We start from the raw sequence: 18662 nt of genomic DNA on the forward strand, positions 1-18662 counted from the left end.
TTAGTTTATTTCATCATTTCTTTACATGAGTTTGGACTCCTGGATACTTATTTAATAGTTGACTTACATAATACAATACTACTTAATTTTGTGCCTCAAAGTGTTATGCTTTTTTTTTTTTTTGGCTGCTTTTTTTTTTTAAATGTTATACTTTTTACCCTTCACATTGGAAAAATTAAAGATGATTAACAACCTGGGCCGTGGCAGCTGAGGGGTGCTGGCTGCCCAGGGTATGAACTGCTTCCCCTTGAACTTGGAGCTGCATGTTTTGTTCTGGAAGCACTAGTAGGAAAAGGAGCAAGGCCAGAGCAATGTACATTGTCTGGGCCCATTTTTATGTGTAAAAGGAAGTATCTGAAAGGAGGAATCTCTCTCCATTTGTCTCCTGGCAGCCACACGGCTCACTCTCAGTTCATTCTCCGTCCAAAGGACATCTGAGGGATCCTTGTGCAACCCCTCCCCGCTGCCAGTGACTTTCTGGTTCCCTGTGAATAACATTCAGCCCCTTACAGTGGCCTGCAGTGTCCTCTGTAGCAGCTCAACTCAAATGCCCCTTCTCAGAGAGCTCTTCTTCGGCACTTCCCACTCAAAGGAGCCTGGTTTCCACCCCAACGGCCATCACTCCCAGCCTATCACCCCACCACTTCCCCCAGAGAATTCATCACTATTTGAAACATTCTTGTTTACTCTCTGTTGCCTCCCTGCCCCTGACTGGAATGTAAGCCCCTTGAGGCAGCACTCATGGCTGCTGCCTTACCTGCCCCGGGAGCCCAGGCTCAGCCCAGGGCCCAAGGCGCAGCAGGCCTCAATACTCCCTACTTGTTGAGTGAAGGGCCTTAGAGAAACAAGGAAAGACAACAACCCTTCAGCTTCATTAGTGACTTTAGGGGTGTGGGGCTGGAAAGGCAGAGAGGAGAGATTAGTGTTTACTTTAGATACCTCTGGTTTATTTAAGCTGTTACAAAGAACATGTAGTACTATGGTTTGTAATTAAAAAGCAATTTTTAAAGTTGATTACAAAAAAGAAAAAAGAAATCAAAATTTTCATTTCTTGGGGAAAAAATAACAAAAAAAGCAGAGGGCTTCATGTGGGAGATTGTTCGGTGTGTTGCGAGCACAGGTAGTCTCCTGGGATGGCATTGGGGTGGGCTGAAGAGGCCTGGAGGGGATGGTGGCAGAGGAGGGGTTGGTGTGGACAGGGAGGCTCTGGAATTGTCATAGGCGGTGGAGGTAGAAGGGGTGGAAGGCAGAGGTGGGGCTGGGAGGCCTGTCTGGAGTCGGCTGAACGTGGATTGATTTGGGGTGGCTGATGGGCGTGACTAGGGAATCCCCGGCCAGACCATGGCACCGCCAGTGGGACTTCACCAGCCCCAACGCCCGGTGCCTGGCCCAGTCCCCTTGGGGGCTCGTCAGCTCCCCTCTCTTTTTTCTCAGCAGTAGAAGTGGGATTGACCCAGGCGTCTCCAAGGTTCTCCCGGCTCGGATGAGCGCCTCCGTGGGCGCTGGCTCATGGGGCCTAGGGAACTTGCGTTGGGCGGAGGTCCTGCAGCCCCGGTCCCTGGAGTCGGTTACGGGGCTCTGAGCAGACCGCCTCCGCCTCCGACCAACAGAGGGCGCCGCGGCACCGCCGCACCAATCGGGTCAACGCGTTCCCGAGCCGCTCGCGGCGCCTGCAGTCCTGCGTGTGCCCAGGCGTCCACCGCCTTCCGGCCCCCGGGATCCTTCTCTCCACAGCCCTGGTCACACCAAGAATGTCCACGGGGCTCGGCTGTCCGGTTCTCTGGTGAAGAGGTCAGGATGGATCTGGAGCCTGAAGAGGGCGCAAAAAGTCATTTCTTCGATGCCCCTGCCTCTAATCTCCGTCTTCGCTTTCCCTCCCTGCAGCCCTCCCAAGTCCAGAGCAGCGTGGGCCACAGTACGGGGACATCTGCGGGCAGGATCCGCCCTGAGCTGCAAGCCTTTCACTCACATGTCTCGCTTCATCTCATCCCAAGAAAAGTTCCTTCTTCCCTATTTCATGCCCCGCTGGCTCTGCCATCCCAGGCCTGGCAGGCTCTCTGCGTGGGTTGTCCCAGGATCAGAGGAAGTGCCGCTGCCTCTCAAACGCCTAGTTTGTCCCTCCTGCGATTCCGGCCACCCAGCTACTCTCCCTGGAGTAGACTGGGCCCACAGGTGGGACCAGGCCCGTGGCAGAACATGAAAGACTCCGGATGCCTGTTGGCCAAGTCCCCAGCGGAGCCAGGTAAAAGGGCTCCCTCTTATTCCAGGAGCTGGGCAGGCCTAGACTTGCTGCACGATGTGGAGGAGTCACTCTCTGGCCTGGCTGTTGCCCAGCTGCTGCAGGGAGGCCATGTACCACTGCCCCTGAGGATCTCTCCTGAGCAGGACTGAAGGCCCTATTAGGCTGTTGGTCCAGGGTCTGTGGTGGGTGGGTGGCGTGAGTGAGGCCTGGCTGGTGAGGCTGCAGAGAAATATTCTAGGCAAGCTTCCCAGGAAAGCCCTGGTACTCACTGTATGACATGTGAAGTGGATTGTATCTTTCCAGCCAGGTGATCTGGACTGGGATGTTGAATGGGTAGGTGGGGAGGGGCTGAATGACCAGCACTCTGGGCCAGTGTAGACAAAGATCCCACACCCAGGCCCTTACCCTGCCTCCCCTTCTCCCTGTGGAATCCTGTTCTCAGGATGGTTCTGATAACCCTCAGTTGGCCGTAGGGATCAGGCCAATGGGCACCTTCTTTTCAGGGTGCCCTCTGCTGTCATCAGTTCCTGGGTCCAGATGAAGCACAGGCTCTAGGGTGCTCTAGGGGCACAGTGAGAGGTGTGGACATGTGCAGATTAACTGTAGGAAGTCCTGGGCTGGGCATTTGACCTGTTTGCCCAGAACTGTCATGTCCTGACCCATAACTGGTTGGCAGGAGGGCATAGTGACTAATAGTCTGCCAAATCCAAGTTCAAATCTGGGTTTGATTGTTGCTTACAGTGTGACTTGGCAAGGTATGGTCACTTTTAGCTTCACTTTTTCCACCAGTAAAGTGGAATGACAATATCTCTAACAGCACATGGTTGGGGTAAAGATTGATAGACTATGTAATAATAACCATAATAGCAAACACTGAGTAGTGCTAAGGGGCTCTTTCTTCCAAGTACATTGCATTAATTAACTCATTTAATCTTCACTATAAGCATATGAGGTCTGTCCTTTTATTAAGCCCATTTTTGTAGATAGAGTCATAGCCCTTGCTCTTAAAGAATTTCCAGTCCAGTGGGGAGACAGAGAAGTGAGCAAAAATCCTTTGAGCCAAATCAGTCTGTTTGATGAGATGAGAATTCAGGCCATAAATCTTCAAGCTCTAATTGGGTCTTCACAATCTCCCCCAGTGAGCCCACATTACAGGCAAGGAATTGGGGGCTCAGAGAGGCTAGGATACACACCCAAAGGCACACAGCCAGAAGGACGGAAGCGGCATTGTCTGATTCTGGTGCACACGCTCTTCCCCAAAATAAACAAAGTATAATTTAGAACAAAATGCTTGCCATGTGATGGCAGTTTCCTGAACAGTCCCCTAGTGCCTCCTTATAGAGGATTGCAGGCCCCAAGTGCCTATGTAGTTCCTGTACAGATACTGGGCCGACCCTGCCTTTCCATCCCACTGCTCTGCTTCTGGATTCACAGTGTTACTTCTGCCTGGTAAGACTAGAGAAGGATTCACCCAGGAGGGGACACTAGAGGGGGGACTTGAAGGCTGTCTAGGCATGTGCCAGGTGGACAGGGAGAGAAGCCCACCTAGGAAGAAGGAACAGCATGGGCAAAGGCAAAAAAGGTGTGAGTACTTATGGTGGGGGGAACAGAGGGGTGTTGTTGGTGCAGAGTAGGGTGACTGAAGTTAGAAGGCAGGGCCACCCAAGGAAGCTGGCTTGGGGGTTAATACAGGTAGGAGGCCTGGGAGGGGGCAATAGAGATAAGGCAGAAAGTGCAGGGGGGAGCCATATTCCAGAGGAGACAAAGCTCTGACTAAAGGCTGCAACTCTATGGTATCCCAGGGACTCACTGGTCGAACAGCCACTAAAATAGCCACTTGATCAGCACTGCCTCCTCCCAGTGAGTCACACAGGAGGAGCCCTGCCAGTCCTGCCTGCTTGGGGGTCTGGGTGGGCTCTGCTGCTTAAAGCCTTTCACTGGCACACAGTCCTGGCACATGAGTCCCTCTGTGAAGCTGAGCTGTGTGTGTTGGTGCACTAATCCACCTGTGTAGACTGCACCGGGGTTATCAGAGGGTGTGTGTGTGTGTGTGTGTATACAAGTGTAGGCAAATGTGTGTGAATTCTGAGTGTGTGTGAGGACACAGACCCAGGGGCATCTGGACACTCAGTGCATGTCCCACAGGGCCTGGGTCAGTGTGCACAGGACTCTGTGTTTGCACGTAGGTGGAAGCCAGTATACTCTGTCCATGTGTCAAGTGCAGCTGTATGTGTGTGTGTATGTGTAAGACTGTCTCTTAGGAGACACCTGGGTCCAGGGGAGATGGAGAGAAGCAGGCCCCAGAAAAAGCTCAGCATTCTGTGAGATCAGAATTCCAGGGTTGCTTAGACTTGGCCAACTAGGAGGCACAAGCAACTCAGATGTAAGTGATATGCAAACGAGACAGGCTTCTTCCTGGCTGGGGCTGCCTGGGGGGAAGGGGAAGGGGGGCCTTGCCCCCAGACCTCCTGAGCCCTGGGGGCAGAGGCGGTGACAAGTGGGGCCCTAGGGGTGCTGGGAGCAGAGTTCCTTGTAACCTTGGTCCCTCCCAGCTTGTGGGTTAAGACTCAGAACCCTACGAGACCCCATGGGCACAGGAGGCTTCCAGGTGCCACACTGCCTAATTCCCAGCTGTGGGCACAGTGGGAAGGGAGAAGGAGAAAGAGGGGAGAGTGCTCAGTGGGTGCTCCCAGATCTCCAAGGAGAATGGATGTCATAGTGACAGCTGATGCAGTCTGCATTCGCCGGTCAGGCACAGTTGTTCGGGCGCCAGGGTGAGGGATCAAGGACAGACAGAAGGCCTGGAAGTGGGCAGGGCCCCTGGGGCTTTCCCTTGTGTTCAGAGCACAGACCCATGGAGCTGAGAAAGCCTCACGCAGCCCTTCCACCCCTCCCTCTGCAGAGGACCCTGGCCCAGGGAGAGCATGCCAATTACCCAGTGTGAGTTCATGGGGCTGAGAACAGGCCCCAGGCTGCCAGGGACCTGGCAGTGCACACACCTGCACCTCTTACCCCTGCAGACCTCTACCCCACCTGTGTGGAGCATACTCATCAGCAACAGAACCGAGGACCTGGTTCCCATACCCCAGCCTGAGCACTGGTACCAGGACATCTGCCACAGATGTGCACACAGCCTCCGGCAGGACCTTCTTCACCCAGCTGCCCTTCTTTCCTTACACCCATGCACATGCCTACAGACAGCTGGGCAATCGGTGCTTGGTTTCCTCAGCCCCACGAGCTCCCCAACATACTACCCCACTGCTGGGCACACTGCCATCTCTGCGTCTCTGATCCAGTTTCAGATTCATATGCTGTTGGGGATCCAGCTGCCTCCAGACTGGGGGGTTTGGAGTTTGCCTGACTCCTGGGTCATTTCTCCTTGTGACAGGGGCTCTGACTCCTTTCCATGGGGTCCCCTGAAGGCAGGGGCTATGTATCCCCACATCAGATTAGAGCTTCCTTAGGGTGGTGACTGTCCCACTGTCAGGAGCCTCCTGAAGGCAGGGATTATGTGTGCCCATGGGCCAGATTGCCAGCTCCTCTTGGAGCCAGCCCTGGGCTCTGCACAATGGTAACAGTGTGGGGTAAGCCAAAGGTCAGAGGTCAAACTTCATGAGTGCAAGGGAGGGAAATCCAGCCTGACCAGGACAAAATCCTGCCATCCTGGCTACAAAGGGCAGGAGGTATCCTCTGATGCCGCTCTGGCCACAGGTCCCTCCTGCTGTCGCTCCAGATGGATCCCTGGAAAGAAGTGACACAGGGCCTGTCCAGGGGCTCATATTCCCTCCTTCTAGGCAGTCTTTCTATGTGTCCGCCTCAGTTCTCTCATGCTGTGGCATTTCGTCTTGTTTGGCTTCATGGGGCACTCACATGAGGTCTCCCAACCTCACAGTTTTCCAAGATGCAGGCCAGAGGGACTGCGGTGACCGTCCCAGACTTCTCAGCCCGGTGGGACAGAAGGGGCTTGCTTGCCCAAGGCCCGCAGGAACTGAGGGCAAATGCTGGGGGTTGTGTCTTCCAGCTCTGGTTCCTAGACCGTCCATGTCCTGGCACCCTTTCATAGGTCTTCCCCCAGCTCTGCCCAGAAGCTCCTCCTGAGGGGGAGTGTGGACCTTTGACCTCTGCCCCATGCCCATCTGCCCCACTCGGCACTCACCCCTGATGGCAGCAGCCCAGTGAGCCTGCAGCTGGGGGTGGGGGCAGGGAGGCGGTCAGCAGGGACAGAGCCCCAGTGAAGGCCCTCTGTGGGGAGCTGAGTACCCCCCCTGGCCTGGCCACACCCCGAGAGGTGCTTCTGAGATAGAGTGGGTGGTCCTGCCACCAGCGGGGCAGTGGGCTCAGTTCAGGAAATGGCTGGGAGCTGGCAAGTGTTTGTGGCGGACACGGCCCACTCCCTTCTGTTCCTGGCCCCTTGGGAGGTGTGAGGAGCAGGCAGGTGCCTGGTGGTGGACCACAGCCCCAGAAGCAGCAGGAAACAGATCCTTTCTTAGGGACCGTCCAGCTCATGGAGAAAACATTGCCCTGACCTCAGGCATCTCCTGTGTGAAGGGGAGGCACAGCCCCTGCCCTCAGGGAGCTCAGGTCTGAAGCAGACAACCCGTCCCACTTTCTTTAATAATTTATAAGCCATCTCTCCCAGTGGGGTTTGTTGAATGTGTGTTTTCCGCCCCAGCTGGGACCTCCTTAGGCTCCTCATCTGGCCTGCGCATGGCTGCCTCTTGCACCAGCACACGCTCCCTGAGATGTACTGAGTTGAACTGTGCAGGGAGAGTCCATCAGATTAGATCTCCAGGATCCCAGGGTGCACCCAGTTCCTCTCCACTCTGCAGGGCTAGTCAGGCACCAGGAGCTACTGATCTTCCTGGTCAACACAGACTTGGCTGCTGCCTGGGCTCCTTGCCCACCCCACCAGCCCTTCCAATCCCGTTTCCTCCCCACAGCCAGGGAGGTCCTTCCACAACTCGTATCCCAGCAGTCAGTTCCGGGCCTCAAACCTGCCTTGGCCTCCCCTGCCCCGGGAGTGTTCCAGCTCCTTGCCTGGCATTCCGAGCTTCTCACATATGGCCTCACACAACTTTCCTGCCTCATTGCAGGGTTAGATGTTTGCCTCCCCCGACCCAGAGCCCAAGCCTCCCTTCTCTCCCGGCCTGGGCCTGCCTGTGACGAAGGTTGCCTGCGCTGGCACCTGTAACCCTGTGGCTCTCTTAGTATTTGTCAGACTGTGAGGTCCTGGACGCATGCTCACCCTGAATCTGTCCGCACACCAGGATGCAGACGTGGAGAGACGGGCAATGGCTACTCTCTCAACACCCAGCCCTTCCCAGGCTGCCTCCCACCCATCCTCCCAGACCCTTGCTCACTTCCTGAGTTCCTTCCTACCACCTGCCCCAGTCTGGGATGGACTCGTTTGCTGATTGCTTACTTGTTTAGTGCCATTAGAGTGTGAGTTCAAGACTGGTCTCAGACCGTCTCTCTGGGAGCCTGCTCCACCCTGCCACGTGGCAGCTAGCGGGGCTGAGCAGGGGCTGTGTGCCGGTGCCTCATTCTGGGAGCTCTGCGTGTGTTACCTCCTTTCATCCTCTGAGCCTGGTGAGGCAGCTCCTATGCTCACTTACATGCAGGTTAGCAGAGACCCCAGCAACTTGCCCAGAGACTGCTGTTAGTTGTGTGTGTGTTGGGGGTGTGGCTGTGATGGGAGCCCAGGCTTCATTTGCTGCACTGCGCTGCCTCCAGGACGGCAGCTGCCATCACGGGTGGACAGCAGTGACTAAGTCAGAGAGTGGGAGCAAGGTCAGACAGCAGAAAGGACTTCCAGACCCTGGCTCCTTGGGGTCAAGGTGTTTTATTTCTGTCAAAATGAATGAATGAATGAATGAACCTGTTCCCTGGGGAGCAAGGAAGGACTCTCCTTGTCCAGCCAGAGGAGTCTGCTGGGGTGGTTAAGGGGGGTGGACATCTGGCCAGAGGTAGAGGAATGCAGAGATGAGTATATGAGGAACTGCTTGGAGCCATGCTGGGAAGGAAGAGGTTAACGTCCCCACACGCTCACTGGCCTGCTTGCTCAGGCCTCTGATCAGTGTATGCTTTGGCTCAGGGAGTCAGCTCTGTTTGTCTGAGATGTCCCCTCTCTTTGCCCTCCTTCCCAGGGCTGTTGGCAAGCCTGCTGTCCCACAGGCCAGCCAGCCAGCTGTGCAGCTGTCTGGGACTGCATCTGGGTGACGGGGCATGAGAACATCTGGGGCTGGGTGTGCAGAACAGTCAGGCAGTGGGGCTTCCACAGCCTGGGGACACACAGTTGTGCCCCTCTGGCTGGCTCTGGTCCTTGTGCTCACACAGGAGGGTGGGCACAGGTGCTTTTCCTTCACAGTGTGTGACGACAGAGGAGGTGTCCTGGCTCGCAGCTGGGCACAAAGGATCTGTGCTGGCGGCCTTTGCTTTGAGACAGGATGAGAATTAGGGAGGATTAGGGACAGGGCGCTGCTTTCAGACTGAATCTGCGTGTGTGAAAGCAGGCAGGCGCCCTGTTCTTTCTCTTTTCTCTGCTGGGGTGGGATGTACCCGCCACCCTCACCCCACCCTCCAGGGCCTCCGTGGACCCAGCAGACTAGTTCAGGGCCCAGGTTTTTGCTCTTACAATACCTATATTCCTTTCTTCATAATCCAGATATAACAAGACACGTTGGTTAATGTCTATTTCCCTGATTTGTCTGCAAGATCCCTGAGGTCCCGTCTCTGCTCATTCAGTATTGTGGTCATAGCACCAAACTCAGCGTGTAGCTTGTAGTGGAGGCTCAATATGGAGAGAGAGACAGGACTCTCAGGGGGTGCCCATGACCAGAAATCATCATGTCCTGCCCCCACTCACCGCGTGTTCACAGCTCCCCATTGCCTCCTCAGCCTGCTGTTCTCATTCCTCCCTCATTGCTCTCCGGTCTGATTTCTCAGCCTAAAGTCTTGCAGTCAACAGCCACGTTCACTCCTGTCAAGCTGTCCTCCACCAGAACAGCCCTTTCCTTCTGCCCACTCCCAACCTTGGTTGCCTTCAAAATCCCACCAGAGCCAGACTGTCCCTCCTTTCAGAAGCTTTCCCAGACTCCCCTGAAAGTCTAAAGTGACTTCCAGATATTGGCCTCCCCCTTGAGGATGGGGGTCCCAGTGACCGGGGTCACGGCCTCACCAACATGCACCCCCCAGCCTCGTGCACATTCAACTGCCCTTTGTTGAATGAAATCAAAATAAAGAAAGGATCCCCTCCCAGCCCCCTGCCGGGGCCATCAGCACACTTGCTATCACACGGTCTAGAGACAGACAGAGGTCTGCGGGAGTCCCGGCAGGTCCGCCACTTTCAGGGGAAGGTGTGGCAGTCAAGGCTAAGGCGATACCCAAGAGTCACAGCCTCATATATTCCCAAGCCTGTGCCTTACTCCCAGCCGACAGGATATGAAGGAGGTGAAGGGGTTCTGCAGATGTAATTAAGGTTCCAAATCAGTTGATTTTATCAGAAGGGAGTTGATTCCGGCTGAGGCCTTCCCTGAGTTCAGAGCTCCTCTTCCTGGCCTTGAAAAAGTAACCTGCCGTGTAGTGAGAGGACCTGGGAGAGGGCCACGTGTCAAGGAGCTGCGGGCGGCCTTGGCTGGCAGCCAACAAGGGAGACCAAACCTGGGTCCTGTAACCATCCCTACAACAACCACGTGTGAGCTTGGGAAGGACCCTGAGCTCAGGGAGGAATGGGGCCCTGCCAGCAACCGTGCCTGCAGCCATGTGAGACCCTGAGCAGAGTACTCACTTAAGCTGCACTCACACTCTAACCATAGAAACCACAAGATAATAAATGCATGTTTTAGCTGCTCAATTTGTGGTCATTTATTACTCAGCAGCTAATTGTGGGGGTGGGGGGTGGGGCTTGAGACTCACCACCTCTGGGAGCAGTGCTGGGGGGAGGGCCAGGGGGTGGGAGACAACCTAAGGGACTAGGAGGCTGAGTTCAAGTCTTCACTGCCCACCTGCCACTGGTTTACCCACCCCAGACCCCACTCGTCTCCACCTCTGCACCTCACCTGCCTGTGTCAGGTGCTTGGCCCAGTTGGTCTCAGTGGGGGACCTGGGGGATCATGGTTTGGGGTCCTAGTCTCTGGGTCTTCATGAATTCAGGCCAAAGTTGGGATAAGGCTAACCATATCCCAAACACACCGCAACCCTAATACCAACTGTGAGGCCCCAAATTACCCCAGAGGAAGGTGAAACACAGATCCTGCCCTCTCTCCACCTCCCTACAGATGCCCGCCACCTGCTGTGGCTGTGGCCCAGACAGCCCTGAGCAGACAGCTGCTGCCCCCTCGGCTCTTCTCTTTGGGGTAAGAGTTCACAGCCCCTGGGGTGGGTGGGCAGCTGGGGCTCCAGATGTGGGGGAGCCTGGGGTAGTGTTACACCCGAGTGGCTGGTCTACTTCCCCAGGAGGGATGGGGATACCAGGGTGTCTGGGATTGGAGAAGCTGGGAGGAGGCTATTTATTTCCTACTTTCCCCTCCCTGCCCAGCTCTGCTCCTGGACCCCCTCCTGGGTGTGGGTAACTTGGGGTCAGCTAAAAGCAGGGCTTGATGAGGGGACCTGGGTCTGCACCTAATTGAGGTGCAAACTGCCACCCCCTTAGGTCTTTCCTGCCCCTGAAGAGAGTCTGACCCAGATGTCCCAAGACTTGCCGGAAGCTTCCAGCCGGAACAGCTGGCGAGAAGCCTAACCCCTCTCCAGGCCCTTCCTTTTGTCGGCAGTGAATACACCAGGATTTAGTTTCTCCATTCACACCCCCTCCCCAGCCCCTGGCCCAGGGCTCCCATCCATCCTGTCCAAGGCAGACAAAGAAGGCATCTCCAGTTCCCTTGTCAGGCCCCTGCCCTTTGATCTGCCCCCTCCTCCTGCCCTGGGGACCCTGAGGTGTCCTGGAGAAAACTCTATCCAGGAACAAGTACCCAGAGATGCGAGGGAGCCTGGGGCACAAGGGACTTTTCAAAGGATACAGACAGCTCCCGCCCAGCTCACTGCCCAGCCCACCTCCACTGGCTACCTGACCTCCTTCCCTCCATATCTGCAGTGCTCTCTCCAGGCCCCGACTCACATCAGACCCCTGACAGGGAGATTCTCAGAGCACTGAGACCGTCAGGTCCCCCACCTTCCCAGCAACTCTTCTGGTGAGAGATGCTTACTGCATGGAGCAGTGCCTCTCAGAACGGAATCCTGGGCCACCTGCCACAACACAGTCACCTGGGGCTCCGAGGCCCAGCCTCACTGAATCTAAACCTCCATGGGGGCCTGGGCAGTTGCACATGCAGCAAGTTGCCAGGTTGACACTAGATGGCCACTCCCCAGCCCCAGATCACAGTAATGTACCTATCCTGAGCTGCCCCCTCCCCCAGGCCTCAGCACCACGTGGGGCACTGGGGGGAGCTCGGACTCCTGCAAGTCCCTGTTGTGTGACAGGCTCCCCTCAGCCTCCTAGAGGCCAACACTCCTCTGGGCCCAGGAAAACCCAGTTCTGCCCTCCTCGGGAGCAGCAAGCCTCAGGCAGAACCCCTTGCTCCTGGGCCTCATGCGAAGGCTCTCTCTTCCTATTTTATCTTTCTTGCTGGGCTCTCAGAGCAGGCAGGGTTGCAGGCAGCTCAGAGTGAGCTCTTGGGCCAGACAGAGCTGGCTTCAGCCCTGACTTCACCATGCACCAGCTTGTGCCCTCGGGTGGTGCCTCTCTGGGCCTCCCCTTCCCAGCTCAGCCCTGGGCTCCACCCCTCTTCCTTCCGCTCTTCTCTCCCTCTAGCTGAGTGACTTTCTCTCTCCCTAGTTCCCTTTCTCTTCCCTTCTATTTCCTACCTGCATACCCCCAAAACACCCTGACCTGAAGTCCCTTCTCGGTGCCCTCTGCATTTCACCCTAACATGTTCTTGCCCTCCTGTGCCCTGTCAGGACCACCTTAGACTTGGTGAGGAGATGTGTGGAGCAGGAGATCAGCCAGAAATCTTAATGAATCACTAAATTTCAAGTTGGAAATATGTACACTTGACATTATGTGATAACATGGAACTTACTCCCCTAACCCATAACCCCAGTCTAATCATGAGAATAACATCAGACAAATCCCAATGGAAGGACAGTCTATAAGATTCTTGACAAGGATTCCTCAAAAGTGTCACCGTCATCAATACAAGAAAATTCTGAGAAATTGCTACAGCTTACGGAGCCTGAGGAGACATGACTATTAAATGTGATGTTCTGGGTGGGATCTGGGAATATAAAAAGGACATTAGGTAAAACTAAGGAATTAAAGCATGGGCTTTAATTAATATTAATGGATCAATATTGTTATTGATGGTAACTAATGTGCCATATTAATGTAAGATGTTAATAATAGGGAGGAGAACTGGGTGTGGGATACATGGGAACTCTGTACTATTTTTCTCTAAATCTAAAAGTTTTCTAAAATAAAGTTTATTGAGAAAAAATATTTACAAAGCATATATCTCACAAAGGACTTGCATCCAGAAATACATAAAGAACTCTCAAAACTTACTAAGAAGACAACCCAGTAAAAAGTAGGCAAAACAACAGACACATGAAAAGATGCCCCACATCACTAATCATCAGGGAAATGCAAATTAAAACCACGATGAGATATCACCTCACACCAGTAAGGATGACCAGCATTGAAAAGACTAAGAACAACAAATGCTGGCAAGGATGCGGAGAAAGGGGAACCCTCCTACACTGCTGGTGGGAATGTAAGCTAGTTCAACCATTGTGGAAAGCAGTATGGAGGTTCCTCAAAAAACCAAAAATAGAAATACCATTTGACCCGGGAATCCCACTCCTTGGAATTTATCCAAAGAATACAACTTCTCAGATTCAAAAAGACATATGCACCCCTATGTTTACTGCAGCACTTTTTACAATAGCCAAGATATGGAAGCAACCTAAGTGTCCATCAGTAGATGAATCGATAAAGAAGATGTGGTACATATGCACAATGGAATACTATTCAGCCATACGAAAGAAACAAATCCTACCATTTGCAACAACATGGATGGAGCTAGAGGGTATTATGCTCAGTGAAATAAGCCAGGCAGAGAAAGATAAATGCCAAATGATTTCCCTCATTTGTGGAGTATAACAATGAAGCAAAACTGAAGGAACAAAATAGCAGCAGACTCAGAGACTCCAAGAATGAACTAGTGGTTACCAAAGGGGAGGGGTGTGGAGGGCGGGTGGGGAGGGAGGGAGAAGGGGATTGAAGGGTATTATGTTTAGTACACATGGTGTGGGGGATCACGGGGAGAACAGTGTAGCACAGAGAAGGCACATAGTGGATGTGTGGCATCTTGCTGCACTGATGGACAGTGACTGCACTGCAGTATAGGTGGGGACTTGATAATATGGGTAAATGTAGTAACCACATTGTTTTTTCATGTGAAACCTTCATAAGAATGTATATCAATCATACCTTAATAAAAATTTTTTTTAAAAAAGTGGGCAAAAGATTGGAAGAGACATTTTGCTAAAGGAGATGTATAGATGGCAGATAAGTACATGAAAATTAAAAACACTATGAGATACCACTGCATACCCATTAATGGCTAAGTTTTTTAAATATGAAACTGATCATACTAAGTGTTAACAAGGATATGGAGGAATTGAGATTCCCACACACTGTTGTGGGGAACATAAAATGGTACATACACTTTGACAGTTTCCTAAAAGTTAAATATATACCTACCATATGATCCAGCCATTCCACTCCCAAGTGTTTGTCTAAGAGAAAAGCAAACATATATGTCCCCACAAAGCCTTGTACATGAAGGGCCATAGCAGCTTTACTTGCAATAGCCAAAATCTGGAGTCAACAAAATGTTTCATTTATCAAGCGAATGTATAAACAAACTGTGGCCCTCCCATAAGGTGGAATATATTCAGAAATAACAAAGAACCAACTTTTGGTATTGGCAACAACAGGGATGAATCTCAAAATAGTTATGCTGAGTGAAAGAAGTCAGGTTAAAAAAAAAAGAGGACAGGCTAGGTGATTTCATTTATATAAAACTCTAGAAAATAGAAACTAACCTATACCAACAGAAAGCAGGTCAGTGGTTGCATTGCAGATGAGGGAAGAAAGGGGAAGGAGGGATTACAAAGGGCATGATGAAATTTCAGAGGTGGTATATTCCCTTCCCTGGTTGTGGTGGGAGTTTCCCGGTTGTGAACATATGTCAAGACTATCAAATTCTACATTTTAAATATGTGTGGTTTACAATATATCAATTATACCTCAATAAAGAAAAAAATCCTTCAGCTGAAGTTTCTAATTAAAATAATTTCTTTAAACACTTTGAGTTTAACTAAGTAAAATATGCATATGGTTAAAAAATTAAATAGCACAGAAGGGATTAAAATGAAAAACAACTTGTCCCATCTGGAAAACTTTGTAACCATTTTTATTTTTAGATATTCTGGTGAATGTCTTTTTATCTCTCATTTTTATACTGTCATTTAAAAATATTTTGTTTTACTTCTCTTCCTTGACTTGTCAACTTTAAACGTTAGCGATTGATTGCCTTTTAGGATTGAGGAGGATTTGGCTGTCGACCTCCCGGTTCCTCTTGTCCTCCCACACGTGGTTGTACTCCACGGATCTCAGACCATCCACTGCTCTTGCCCGCAGCGTGGAACATCACACATCAGGACCTTGATTACTTGTTCAGCCCACCAGAGGTAGTAGCTCCTGATTCTCTACTTTGGAGGTGAGGACGATAGTCCTCCCTTCTCTCCTCTGCTTCCCACGTCCCAGCCACTGTAAGCTGAACTTTTGACATAAAGTCATTTACATTTACCTTCTAGGCTGTACCCATAGACAAATCTATGATTTGTCTAAAAGTTAATCCTTTTAAACACAACCACCACAACTGAAAAAGCACCCTTTGACCATGTTAATACTGTTCACGGCAGAGCCACGTGGTGCGCTAGGATACAACGTGACTGTGACAACCAGCTCTTGTCATCTTACGGAGGGGAAACAGACCACAGCGAGTCGGCGCCTTGCTGAAGGTCTGTATGATGCACATACCGCATGGTTCCAACTATCAGACAATCTGGAAAAGGCAAATTCTGTGCCATACTATAATGGTGGATACACGTCATTGTACACTGTCCAAACCCAAAATGTACAACACTAAAAGTGAACTCTAATGTCAACACGGACTTGGGGTGATAGTTGTGCATCAACAGAGGCTGCCAGGTGTGACAAATGTACCACTGGGTGTGAGATGTAGGTAGTGGGGGAGGATGTGTGCTGGGGACACAGTGGGCGCACAGGAACTCTCAGTGTTTCCACTCAGTTTTGCTGTGAACCTAAAACTGTTCTCAAAAATATGAAGTTTATTAAGTAAAAAAAAAAAGAACAGAGAGCTGAGGGATGGACTTTCATTACTGGAGGGGTGGCAGATACAGAATGAATTCTTGTTGCATTTTGAGCACGTTGCCATTGATTGAGGGGTGGGCAGAACACTACAAGGTGGTATTTATAGGCAACCAGAAAATTGGGCTTGAAGAGACGGAGCCCTGAGGTAACAGACTAGGGAGCCGTCTGGAGTGGGGATGAGGGCCCGGAAGGCAGCATGGCCCCGAGAGAGTGAAAGGCCCAGCGGGGGAACCCCAAGCTCTGACCTTGGGGCAGTGGGTGCCGGCAGCTGAGGGAGGACAGCGCTTCTGGAAAGAGGAGGCCCTTGGGGGTACAGGAGCAGGGAGGCTGGCCAGTGAGGCCTGGGCGGCACCCCTGATCCCACAAGGAGGGAGGCCAGCTTGGGGCCCCAGAGGGCAGAGGGTTGGAGGAGAGCAGGGCGAGTGTGGGTTGAGGGTGGGGTGGAGGAGGGGGTGACCTTCTGTCTCCCAGAATCAGGGAGGATGGGAGGGTGGGGGCTGCGAGGGTGGCGGGGCGCACAGAAGGTGTTTATAGGATGGGAGAACTGGGAGGGTGTTCATAGGCTGAGGAGACAGACTCTGGGAGAATCCGGAGCACAGGTGGGCAAGAAAGGGACTTCTTCATGGCTTGTTTTGATTTATTATAGAAAAGGTACTATACCAACTCTTAAAACATTTTTTTAGAAAACACCCATAATTCCACCTCTCAGTTTGCTCAATGATTCTGTATTTTTCTGATGTCAAGAAATTTTTCCTGGCAGAGAGAGGAAGGGAATCCAAGAGGTCCTGTCTCAAGACCTTGGACTTCCCAGAGCCCAGAAGGCTGGGTGGGGTGCAGGGTGGGGCACCAAAGACTCACAACCACAGCAGGGGGATTTAATATCGAATCCATCAGAAATGCGTAAAATCACTGTCCCCAGCACCGGGCCTTGGCCCCCACCACCACCCCCTTTCCCGGGCCACTGCGTGGAGGGGGCGGAGGGCCACGCAGCAGTGCCCGTGGGGAGGCCAGCGGTAATTGAATCCAGGGGCCCCGAGACAGAGGCCAATGGCCTTTCCCGGTCTAATTGGAGGGATATTTTGTAAAACTCAGGAAACAAATCCATATGGTCTGCGATTCCTTTCTCAGGTTCTTTACCCTCCTGAAGTCATAAATGTCGTGGGCTTTTTAGCACAGGAGTATTGGGAAGGGGGAGGGCTCAGAGGCTTAGGTTTCTGCGCGGGAGCTAGGTCCAGGATCTGGGGCCTCTGGTGCTGGGGTCCTGACCCCCACCAACTCGGCCCCCTCGGCCCCCTCTGCGAATCTGGCAGACGAACTCCATCCCCAACCCACGCAAGACACCCCTTCTCCCCCAGGCCTTTCCTGGTGCCAAAACCTCATCCGCCAACCCGGCCCTTCTTCCCTGTCCTCCCTGTCCATCATGTTGCCTTCTCTCTGCCTGCCTGCAAGTCCCATGTACCGATGCCCACCAGCCTGTCTCTCTGTCGTCCTCCGTGTATGACCTGTTTCCACCATCTGACTGGGAGATGACAGAATCAAGGATCGTGCTTTTCCCATCAGTCTGAGGGTTCCTTAACCGCTGTTCCAAGCAATTTTTAAGTGTTGTGAATAACACAGGAGGACATGAGGATGGACTTAGGGCAGGCAGAAGGGAGTGTGCAGGGCTTTGCATTTATATGGGGATGGCTCAGAGTTGGAGGAAGACTGGAACCTGAGAGCCAGACCCCTGAGCTGCCTTCCACATGGCATCACTTGGGGGGCTTACTGCACACGGGCCTTGGTCCTCTAGGGTAGAACCAGGACCGCAGGAAAGGTGGAGAAGTAGGGATCTGTGGTAAAGCCAGGGGAGAGGCTCTGCTGCTCAGTGCTGAGTGACCTTGCTCAGGGCCTTCTAAGCTAGGAAGCCCCTCTGGCAGACCTGGCAGGGCATGGGTGGGGCGGAGAGAGCCTACTTTCTGCTTTCTGAATCCTCCCAAACTTGTTGAGGAGCTTTGGGAATATGTTTGCAGAGAATATCTTGCCCTTGAAACACCCCACCCCCACCACAAAGAAATTGTGAGGAGAGTCCAGGTTATTTTGAGGCCCAGAGTCTCAACTGGGTTCCTATCTGTGCTATGCATCCATGGCGTGACCTTGCGAGAGTTACTATATATACCTCTTTGAGCCTCAATTTTCTCATCTGTGCAATAGGATGATTGTACAGATAGCTGTTCATCAGGCACAATGCAGGATGTGGGGATAATTAGTAAGAGCTACGTCCTGGTGTTCAGGGAGCTGACAGTTCAGGTGAAATGAAGAAAGGACTCTACTAAAATCTAAAAGGGGTTGGATCAGGGATGGCTGGAGGGGCAGAGCAGCCCAGAAGGCAGACAGGTGTCTGATGAATTGGTCTCCAGCCCTGTGTCAGCTGTAGCCACACGTGGTGATTGTTGCCCGACTTTACTTCCCCACAACACAGCCTTCCTCCAGCTCCTGCCAGAAGGCCCAGGCTCTGTCTGTCTTGCAAATTGGTGTCTGTGGGTGGCTTCTCTTTCTCCACATTGTTAGTCAAGAATGGGGATAGGTGTGAACTGCTGGGCTGGCTGGAGCCAGAGGGACAACAGTGAATGGATTTTGCCAAACCACATCAAGTTGGATTAAATCACAAGGCTGCCCCCTCCTAATATCCTTCTCTCTCTGCTCTGCCTCTCTATCTTACTTCTCTCCGAGTACCATTCAGCTTCTTGAATGGCAGTGTCTCTCTGGATGGTGTGAAGCCTTCATGTAGAGGTGGGTCCTAGCAGATTGGAAGGAAACAGGCTGGACTTGCCCCTGGAGGAGGAACACAGTCCACATTCTGTGGGCTCCTGAGCACCTACTGTGCACCAGATGCTGGGGGTGGGGGCACAGGGCGATGGGCAGGGTTGCAGAGAGAAATCCTCTTATAGTTTAATAAAAGATTTAATAAAGATAAAAATTTAATAAAAG

At 52.4% G+C, this 18662-nt stretch overlaps 1 long non-coding RNA gene across 3 annotated transcripts; it reads left to right on the plus strand.

Moving 5' to 3' along the window:
- The first annotated feature begins 1681 nt into the window (after positions 1–1681).
- Positions 1682–15619, plus strand: LOC118909369 (uncharacterized). Of its 3 annotated transcripts, XR_008997361.1 has the most exons (5): positions 1682–1791; positions 1885–2242; positions 10519–10596; positions 14840–14989; positions 15224–15619. It is a non-coding gene; the product is annotated as an uncharacterized LOC118909369 (long non-coding RNA). The 3 variants fall into 3 exon arrangements; XR_008997360.1 differs by having other exon boundaries at positions 1885–3691; positions 14840–15619; XR_005023602.2 differs by lacking the exons at positions 14840–14989; positions 15224–15619 and adding an exon at positions 10893–11774.
- Positions 15620–18662: the final 3043 nt, after the last annotated feature.

The sequence above is a fragment of the Manis pentadactyla genome, chromosome 4 (genome assembly GCF_030020395.1).
Source record: "Manis pentadactyla isolate mManPen7 chromosome 4, mManPen7.hap1, whole genome shotgun sequence".
Classification (NCBI taxonomy): domain Eukaryota; kingdom Metazoa; phylum Chordata; class Mammalia; order Pholidota; family Manidae; genus Manis; species Manis pentadactyla.